A 10921-nucleotide genomic window follows, 5' to 3' on the forward strand; every position below is an offset into this window, starting at 1 on the left:
AAAGCCTTGTTCACACTGGCAGTTTGAAGTGACAAAAAAAAAAATGCATATCTGATTAGAATCTGTTATTCTTCCTGCCAAAAAGCATATGTAATCGGATATTTCAAGCCACAAATCTGATTATTGGCCATGCGGCTTGTGTCTAAACGGTCAAATCGGATTTATTTGTTCTTTAGACTGATATTTGGCATATTTTGTTGTGTTTATATTTTTGTTGAATATAAGCAGGCATACGTACATACAGAACAACAATATAAACAATGCATTTAAGGTGTTAGTCCTGTGTTTCATGATCCGAAATAAAAGATCCCAGAAATATTTCATACACACAAATAGCTTATTTCTCTCAAATGTAATGACCAAAACATGCACAATGTGTTACATGTTTAGTGAGTTTGCAGGCCATGGAAGAAGTGGGACATTTTCAGCTTCCAGAAATTGTGCACAGATCCTTGCGAAAAGGGGCTGTGCAATATATTCTGAAACATGAGGTGATGGTGGCAGATGAATGGCACGACAATGGGCCTCAGGATCTCATCACGGTATCTCTGTGCATTCAAATTGCCATAGATAAAATGCAATTGTGTCCATAGTTTGTAGCTTATGACTGCCCATACCATAACCCCACAGCAACATGGGGCACTTTGTTCACAACGTTGACATCAGAAAACCGCTTGCCCACACGACGCCATCTGCCCGGTAGAGTTGAAACCGGAATTAATCTGTGAAGACGACACTTCTCCTGCATGCCAGAGGCCATTGAAGATGAGCATTTGTCCACTGAAGTCGGTTACGACGTCGAACTGCAGTCGGATCAAGATCCTGGCGAGGACGACGAGCACGCAGATGAGCTTCCCTGAGAAGGTTTCTGGCAGTTTTGCAAAAATTCTTCATTTGTGCAAACCCACTGATTCATCAACTGTCTGGTCTCAGATGATCCCGCAGGTGAAGAAGCCGGATGCGGAGGTCCTGGGCTGCAGGTGAAGAAGCCGGATGTGGAGGTCCTGGGCTGCAGGTGAAGAAGCCGGATGTGGAGGTCCTGGGCTGCAGGTGAAGAAGCCGGATGTGGAGGTCCTGGGCTGCAGGTGAAGAAGCCGGATGTGGAGGTCCTGGGCTGCAGGTGAAGAAGCCGGATGTGGAGGTCCTGGGCTGCAGGTGAAGAAGCCGGATGTGGAGGTCCTGGGCTGCAGGTGAAGAAGCCGGATGTGGAGGTCCTGGGCTGCAGGTGAAGAAGCCGGATGTGGAGGTCCTGGGCTGCAGGTGAAGAAGCCGGATGTGGGAGGTCCTGGGCTGCAGGTGAAGAAGCCGGATGTGGAGGTCCTGGGCTGCAGGTGAAGAAGCCGGATGTGGAGGTCCTGGGCTGCAGGTGAAGAAGCCGGATGCGGAGGTCCTGGGCTGCAGGTGAAGAAGCCGGATGCGGAGGTCCTGGGCTGCAGGTGAAGAAGCCGGATATGGAGGTCCTGGGCTGCAGGTGAAGAAGCCGGATGCGGAGGTCCTGGGCTGCAGGTGAAGAAGCCGGATGCGGAGGTCCTGGGCTGCAGGTGAAGAAGCCGGATGCGGAGGTCCTGGGCTGCAGGTGAAGAAGCCGGATACGGAGGTCCTGAGCTGCAGGTGAAGAAGCCGGATGCGGAGGTCCTGGGCTGCAGGTGAAGAAGCCGGATGCGGAGGTCCTGGGCTGCAGGTGAAGAAGCCGGATGCGGAGGTCCTGGGCTACAGGTGAAGAAGCCGGATGCGGAGGTCCTGGGCTGCAGGTGAAGAAGCCGGATGCGGAGGTCCTGGGCTGGCGTGGTTACGTGTGGTCTGCAGTTGTGGTGCCGGTAGACGTACTGCAAAATTCTCTAAAACGACATTGGAGGCAGCTTATGGTAGAGAAATTAACATTAAATTCTCTGGCAACAGCTCTGGTTGACATTCATGTAGTCAGCGTTCCAATTGCATGCTCCCTCAAAACTTGAGAGATCTGTGGCATTGTGTTGTGTGACAAACTTTCACATCATAGAGTGGCCTTTTATTGTCCCCAGCACAAGGAAGCACCTTTGTAATAAGCATGCTGTTTAATCAGCTTCTTGATGTGCCACACCTGTCAGGTGGATGGATTATCTTGGCAAAGGAGATATGCTCACAAACAGAGATATAAACAAATTTGTGCCCAATTTGAGAGAAATAAGCTTTTCGTGTGCACAGAACATTTCTAGGATATTTTATTTCAGCTCATGAAACATGGGACCAACACCTTACATGTTGTGTTTATATGTTAGTATATAGAGTTAGATACAGTACAACTATATACACACACACACACACAAAGAGCAGTCCCAGCAAAACAAACACGTATACGGTAACGGATAATCGGAGAGGTTCCTCTCCCACTATTAAACTAGCTGATCAGTTAAACAACAAATGTGCTTCTTCAGTAAAGAGCCGCTGATATAAAGAGTGATTTCCACATTTAAAAAGAGGCAACTTAATTAAGTTTTGAAGTGCAGGTTTATTTGTTTTACACAGCTTGCACACAAACACACACTACCCTCTCTTAGCCTCGCTGGCTGTAAATGGCCTGCAGATGTTTCAGCCTCATTTATGCAAATCCAATATCGCAGCTCAGCCACAAGAGCAGTCGCGCTCTCTCCCTCTAAATCATTTTAAACACTATTTGTTAACACTCTCCCTTGCTTTTCTCTCCTCTGCAAGACCATGATTCACACACACACAGCTAAACCTGGATAACCACTGGATCGGCATATTAGACACACTAGTCTTGCACAATGAAAACATATTTACATGTAGCGTGTGTCAACCTAGCCTGGATTTCATACAATGCAATAGCACCCCACACACTCCAATTTCAACTGTCAGTACACAAACAAGAAAATAAAGACAGAAAATACCTTTGACAGACAGAACACAGGCGATAGCAGAAGGAACATTCATCTGTACACTATGCAGCTCCCAGTTCATTTCACTGAGTGTTCTAGTCCTTCCAACCAACATGTCTGAGACAGGGGGATGCCTTCCTCTTCCTGCTCTGATTGGCTGACAGCTGACACCTGGGATCTCACCTGTTCAGGTGACTTCCTGTACCCGGTGCCAGACAGACAACACGCCCTGGAGATAACACACACACGGAACGCACAGAATTCTTGGAACTCAGGGTAACGGCTAAATATAGTTGAGTACACTTGAGTAAATGAGGGATACAAAGTATATTGAAAGCAGGTTCTTCCACACAGGTGTGGTTCCTGGGTTAATTAAGCAATTAACATCCCATTATGCATGGGTCAAGTATAAAAATAGTTAGTGCTATCAAGATCATTGGGAAGTCCCTAACCATAACCATTTCAATGGGGTAGGGGATGTCCCAAGGATCCCGGATAGCACGTACCGAATAAAAATGCTGGGTAGGCCATTATTTTAGCTACCATGGATTTGCCCACATATAAATACAATGCCCCCCATCCACAGGGGAAAGGGTGGTCACTGAATGTTATCATGCTCATCAAACCAATGTAAGCCATATGCCATGGCCGTCTCAGTCACCAGATCTCAGGCCAATTGAACACTTTTGGGAGATTCTGAGACAGCCTTTTCCACCACCATCAACAAAGCACCATATTATGGAATTTATTGTGGAAGAATGGTGTCACATCCCTCCAATAGAGTTTCAGACACTTGTAGAATCTATGCTGAGGTGCATTGAAGTTGTTCTGGCTCAACACCCTATTAAGACCCTTTATGTTGGTGTTTCCTTTATTTGGGCTGTTACCTGTACATAGACAAACACATTCATACGCACACACAGTTATGAGTGTGCTCTTGTTCCTTGTGAATGTGAGCCATGTCAAATGTTTACAGTAAACTCTTCGACTGTTCCGCATACTTAACTCACACATTAAGTATGCGTAGGTGCGGCGGGGTAGCCTTGTGGTTAGAGAGTTGGACTAGTAACCGAAAGGTTGCAAGTTCAAATCCCCGAGCTGACAAGGTACAAATCTGTCGTTCTGCCCCTGAACAGGCAGTTAACCCACTGTTCCTAGGCCGTCATTGAAAATAAGAATTTGTTCTTAACTGACTTGCCTAGTTAAATAAAGGTACAAAAAAAACATTATCGGCTTTAGCGCGCACACACACACACACACACACACACACACACACACACACACGTCTTTCTCTCTCTCTCCGTCTCTATCGCTTTACCCATCAATGTGCCTGTCTCTCACCATATTAAACTCAACAGATCTAGCTAGTAATGGCCTCTTATAAAGAAAGACTTTCTGTAGTGATGCACACCGGCATCCAGGGCCCTCGCTCTCCTCCCCACTGTTACGCTGTAATGTCATGTTTAGGACATGACTATGATCACATCACTCACCATGTCCATCATTGTCATGATATAGATGTGGCCATCCCTGCAACGGGAAGAGAAACGTGTGTTACTCCAAAACCTGCAGGCAGAAGAGACGGAAAAGGTTACACGAGACACACAGCTGACTCACGACTGACACATCTGCTGTCTGAGCCTGGGCACGGTGCCATGTGTGTGTGTCAGGCAAGCGGGCAGCAGGACTGGCACTCAGCAGCTCTTCTGCTGCTCTGATCTCTGGCTCACACACTTCATCACACATTATCCCTCTCTACCTCACTCACACCCCTCTCTGTTTCTGTTTGAGTAATATAATTAGTAACATATGATAATAAAAAAACACACTATCACTTTCCTTAACACACGCAGTTATATCCATCTCAAATACTTGTACACACACACACACACACACACACACACAAACAGCACAGAAGTTGATAACAGACTGAAGTATAATCCCTAACATTCTTTGTTTATTCATGGAGTAGGTACGATAGGTGGAGAGATATTGATTTGATGGTTTCTGACTGCAACTCCAGGGCTTTCAACACACTAGCTCCTGTCTCCTCCCCCCTTTCCCCTCCCTCAGCCATGTTCTCCTTCCCTCCCGCAGGTCGCTCCCACACTCCGGCCACATTCCTCCATAGCTCATGCCGTGAGGACTCCCTGCGGCTCAAAGCATTGTGGGAAATCCCAACAGTCGAAGGGAGCCTTCGGAGGCCCTGTGCCCCACAGAGACAGACAGAGGGAACACACACTCCTCTCTACTCCCAAGGAACTGGGTAGGCCCGGCTAAATGTTGGCGACATTGAAATAGCGCAATGCAAATATTTTAAAATATTGCCATTTGATGTGCAGAAACAACTAAATAAAATGTGTTGGTGCGTTACACACATATAAACATTCCAGTCTATCATGTAAACATTTATGAGGGTTTGTCGTACAGCTGGATATGGTGATGTTAAATTTATGTGGTCCACTTCTATACTGTACACCTCCCCTCCACCCAATCCTTTACTGGTGAGCAGGAGGAGCATGTAGTAATGCCTGAAAGAGAGACCATGTAATTGATTAGTGATCCTGGGGAATGGGAGGCGCATGGGGACAGAGAGCAGATTTAGTTGAGCTCAGAAACAGAACATGCAATGTGGCCTGTCTGGTGTCTCACACACATTACATACTGCACATACACGTCTCCAATAAGGTCCTACTGACCAAACATCTACAATAAATGGTGTAGAGGTCATATTTGTGCAAGTAATTATTATCTTTGATGATCACAAATTCACACACACAACATTTTCTTCTCTAGCCCAACATTAGCACTGTGGAGAGAACATGAGTCAGGGTCTGTCCCTGAATTAACCCACTTTAACCTGGTGTTTCATTCCCATGGGATTTTTAAAATACTGGCAAAGACCTGTCCAATTAAATGCACAGGCAGACACAGAACTACACACACACACAGCATTCGGAAAGTATTCAGACCCCGTTTCAGCCTCATTCTAAAATGTATGAAATTTGTTTTTTCCCCCCTCATCAATCTACACAATACCCATAATGACAAAGCAGTCAGTTCCTGCCGCTGAATAACATCCCCAAAGCATGATGCTGCCACCACCATGCTTCACAACATAGGGATGGTGCCAAGTTCCTCCAGATGTGAAGCTTGGCATTAAGGACAAAGAGTTCAATCTTGGTTTCATCAGACCAGAGAATCTTGTTTCTCATGGTCTGAAAGTCCTTTAGGTCCCTTTTGGCAAACTTCAAGCGGGCTGTCATGTGCCTTTTACTGAGGAGTGGCTTTCTTCTGGCCACTCTACCATAAAGGCCTGATTGGTGTAGTGCTGCAGAGATGGTTGTCCTTCTTGAAGGTTCTCCCATCTCCACAGAGGAACACTGGAGCTCTGTCAGAGTGACCATCGGGTTCTTGGTCACATCCCTGACCAAGGCCCTTCATCCCCCAATTGCTCAGTTTGGCCGGGCGGCGAGCTATAGGAAGTCTTGGTGGTTCCAAACTTCTTCCATTTAAGAATGATGGGGGCCCTTCAATGCTGCAGAAATATTTTGGTACCCTTCCCCAGATCTGTGCCTTGAAACAATCCTGTCTCTGAGCTCTACGGACAATTCCTTCAACCTCATGGCTTGGTTTTTGCTCTGACATGCACTGTCAACTGTGGGACCTTATATAGACAGGTGTGTGCCTTTCCAAATCATGTCCAATCAAGTTGTAGAAACATCAAGGATGATCAATGGAAACAGGATGGACCTGGGCTCAATTTCGAGTCTCATAGCAAAGGGTCTGAATACTTATGTAAATAAGGTATTTCTGTTTATTATTTTGAATACATTTGCAAAAATGTCTTCACCTGTTTTCACGTTGTCTTTATGGGGTATTGTGCATGTATAGTGATGAGGGAAAAATGTTTTAATCCATTTTAGAATAAGGCTGTAACGTAACAAAATGTGGAAAACGTCAAGGGGTTTGAATACTTTCCGAATGCACAGAGAGAGAGAGAGAGAGAGAGAGAGAGAGAGAGAGAGAGAGAGAGAGAGAGAGAGAGGAGGGGAGGTAGAGGGGAGAGAGAGAAGAGGGGAGAGAGAGAGAGATAAGATGGGAGAGAGAGAGAGAAGATGGGAGAGAGAGAGAAGAGAGAAGGGAGAGAGAGAGAGAAGAGAGAAGGGAGAGAGAGAGAGAAGAGAGAAGGGAGAGACGGGTTGGCCTACAACGTCACAAAAAGGATGCGCATGGATGTGGCTAGAAGCGTTGCTATGATTCTGAACGGTCATATAGCTAGCAATAACGGCACGAGGCCTTGTGGTGACAAGAAGTCCTGTGGGAAATCGTAGGTGGATTGTTTCAGCTCGTTGTATCTTGTTATTGATGCCATGTCTTGTTATGGGGTGTTTTGACAGATTTAAAAAATATATCATGTAGATGTAAGCCCAAGGAAGAATTGCATTGTCATTGATTACTGCATTGTTGGGTTTAGCGCTTGCAAGAAAACCATTTCACTGTACTTATGTATGTGACATGAGAACTTGAAGACCCCAGGAAGACCTCATCTTTCAAGCTGAAGCACATGATGCATCTCTACCTCTCTCTAAAAACACATTTCTCTCCTACTGTTTGACCCCAAGATTTTTACTTGAAAAGCCACGAAGTAAACAAAATAGGAAACATTAGGCCAATTCACTCAGGAGAAAAAATAAATAAAATTGTCCTTAATACATCCGTATCCATTTCATCCTGTGGATAGTTTTCTCAGGCAGAAAGCTTTGACCCTCCAGTGTCCTCAGTATGTACAGATCACAGATAGTGCTGCCAGCCCAAAACAATCCAGCCCTGAGTCATCCCTACTTATGGCCTTGAATGTTCAACAGGCATTGAAGCAGGCAAAGGTAGTGTGTGTGTGTGAGAGACAGACAGATACAGACAGAGTATAGTGATTGATAGGTTACCTCGGTTGGTCCCCAGCCCCCTCAGCAGGGCCTCATATGGAAATACAGCCCGCGGGTCCTCAGAGTCACAACCTTTGAACCCTGACTCCTCCCACTCAGACAAAGACAGGCTGAAGGCAGGAGTTGATCCTTGCTCTGTCACTGGCAACACCCTCACAGGTCACTGCAGCCAAACACACACCTAAGAGAGACAAAGTTTTACTCAACATCCAATCATTTTGACTTCTGTTGCAAAAATACTTGTAACACTGCCAGGAGCAATACAACAGCAGCAATTACTCAAATGTAAACTAGTTCAGCCCCTCTTCAGTAGAATAGATTATATCTAGGAACTAGTTATCCCTCTCTAGAACTAGCCTAGTTCAATGATTAAATGGTCTCCAGCCTTAGTCCTGGAGAGATACAGGGTGTTCAGAATTGTATTTTCTTCCAGACCAGAATTATTACAACTTCACAAATCAACTTATCAGTAATAGTGTATTAATTGATTCAGATGTGTTAATGTTGGGCTGAAACAAAATAAGCACCATCCAGGGCCAGGGTTGGTGGGGAATACTGGATTAGTAGAGAAAAGACTTCAGTCCAGAACGGACAGATTAGGGTTCAGGGTAAGCAGGTGTGTGGACTCTAGCCAATCAATAATATGAATTGATCAATTACGTGCCTGGGAGAAACAAACCACAACCCTTGACACACACACAGTCATGCAATGCCACTTAATAATATATCTGGCCTTGGTTAGTTTAAATATCTGGCATCCTGAGTGACATCACTTGATTTCAAATGTCCCAATCGCAGAATAGACTATACAAGAGGCTACAACCAGATAGAGTAATGTAGAGCTGGCACTGTAGTAATGCGGTACACTAGCTATACAGTTATAGCCATAAATACACTGTAAAAATATATATAATTGTAGGCCTAGTTTGCAAACGAGTGAAAAACTCCTGAAACAAACGAAATAAGTGACCCTATGAAATCTCAGCGTCTCACTGGCTAACGTTTTGCGTCCTCAGTATTTCAGGGCGCTCCAAACTCCAACTTTTTCCTCCTAAAATAAGTTGTTCCTGTTTCGCCCAAGAACTGGGGGAAGGGAATACTACAGCTCTCTCACACAGCCCCGGCCAGCGCAAACAAAGTCGGCCCCGAGAGGGGGGCTCTCACGGCGGTTGCCACTCGCCACAACCCTGCTTGTCCAAATCAGCGCCCACAGACAGACAATACTTAAAAAGGGGAAACATTATAAGCTTTGTCTAATAGAAAAATATAGCCACTCCCACGACAAGCAGTGTTACATTTTCAACTTCAGTACAGTAACAATGTAGAATGTTATCGTCACCGAATTCGCTTGATCTCAATAGCACGTAGGATAGGTTCTCTGTGTGGATAGCCTAATAGGGTAGGCTACTAAGGATAGGCTAGGCTATACGTTTGTTAGGCCTATAGTGGACCTACAATAGCCTACGCCTTTTTCAAGCAAATATAAATTGTGTTGTATATTGCTTGCGCCGAATTGTATTGAAGAATGTGGCACATGCATGCTGCACCGTAGGCTATTTTCATTTTCGAGAGGCAAGATTGGTACTCCAGTAAAGCGTAAAAAGCCATATTCCTCCGCGCGTAATATCATATCCTGTCAACGTTGTGTGGAATTATCCTCCGTAATCACGAGAAGAAAAAAAAATCACCGTTGATGAGAAGAAACGATCTTTCCTTGTCAGACCGGGTACGCTGGGTTTTGTGGCCATCCTTCGGGGACAGAGGTAGGTAGAGCGGATACTGGACTGAGATGTCCCCGGGAGGAGGACCCCCGTGTAGCCTTGCCAGGAGGTGAGCGGCCACAGCGACACTTTCCCCGAAAACTCACCTGGAATAACTCATCGGGCTTGCTTCGCTTAGTAGGCTACGTTCTATAGCCTAATTGTAGCGATGAAATAGCTACATTATTCGACCAATGTTATAAACAGAAATGTTTCCCCCCCCTTTCGCCGTAGCTTCCAGCGGTCCTACTACATTATATCCATAACTAAGATTTCCTGCTGTCTCCCCCGCCCGTCCCAGCGTGTTGGTTTAGTCCGAATTCTATGTAGCAATTCTAGGTCAGGTCTATGTGCCAGTGAGAATGTAACTGTCGGAGAAGGGGACTAGAAATGCCGTCTCAAGACAGAAAACGGGCAAGTAGACTTTGGAAAATTAGAATATTCAACTGGTTTGAGGTGAAACCCATTAAACTGTGTGTACGTAGGCTACACATATATACCATTACCTGCACAATAAAACACACAGCATTCACCGCAGACTGTATGTAGCCTTTTGAGTCTATCCTCATTAAGAATCTACTTCAACCAAACTCCCTCGTCTCCCCTCTTTCCCCTCCTTTCCTGCAATGTCTTTTCATTTGAATCTTACACTCAGTTGAATCCTACTCACAGAATCCTACACACAGTTCAATGTGTCTACATCTGGTAGACACATTGATTCAATTATTAAAGTGTCAAAAAGTCTGACACAGAGAGGGAAGGTGATATTAAGAAAAGAGTGACTTCTAAAATATGTTTTTACCAAAATAGTGAAGAAGAAGATAAGGGTAAATTTCTCCATAATACATAGCCTGCACACAGACACACACACACACCAACAAGATGTCATTTCCCTTCTAAATGTTACATTTTATGGATGAATGACACACACATACACTCAACTGTGCACAAACACACCAATTGATTAAAACCCCAGTTGTTATAATTAAACATTTGGATTACATTTGAAATGTACTGTATCTTGATTACATATTGAAGAGCACCACTCTCAGATTGCTTGTGCTTAATGTTTCTCTTCTCCTATGAGGCCCCTGACAGCCCCCTGCCCCCTCTCTTTCTTAGTGTGTGTGTGTGTGGGTTCTGATGGACCAGATGATGATTGTTGTGCAGAAAAGTGAGGTAATAATACTTGCATTTTTTACCCGTGAGGCTATGGCAGAGATTATTCCTGAATGACTATCTCCACTTAATTATCATCCTGTGTGTGCATAACATATTACTTGTCACGTGCAAGACAAACCCTTATCACATAATACCATTGCAATAACAATGCATCAAC

At 45.0% G+C, this 10921-nt stretch overlaps 1 protein-coding gene across 1 annotated transcript in view; it reads right to left on the minus strand.

Moving 5' to 3' along the window:
- Nucleotides 1-9823, minus strand: part of LOC109870839 (B-cell CLL/lymphoma 9 protein) — a 31835-nt gene extending 22012 nt beyond the window's left edge. The window contains 3 exon segments of the mRNA XM_031805996.1: nucleotides 4370-4442; nucleotides 7823-8003; nucleotides 9690-9823. The gene's annotated coding sequence lies outside the window, so the exon portion shown is untranslated.
- Between the last annotated feature and the right edge of the window lie 1098 nt (nucleotides 9824-10921).

Source organism: Oncorhynchus kisutch, linkage group LG26, assembly GCF_002021735.2.
Source record: "Oncorhynchus kisutch isolate 150728-3 linkage group LG26, Okis_V2, whole genome shotgun sequence".
In the NCBI taxonomy this organism is placed as follows: domain Eukaryota; kingdom Metazoa; phylum Chordata; class Actinopteri; order Salmoniformes; family Salmonidae; genus Oncorhynchus; species Oncorhynchus kisutch.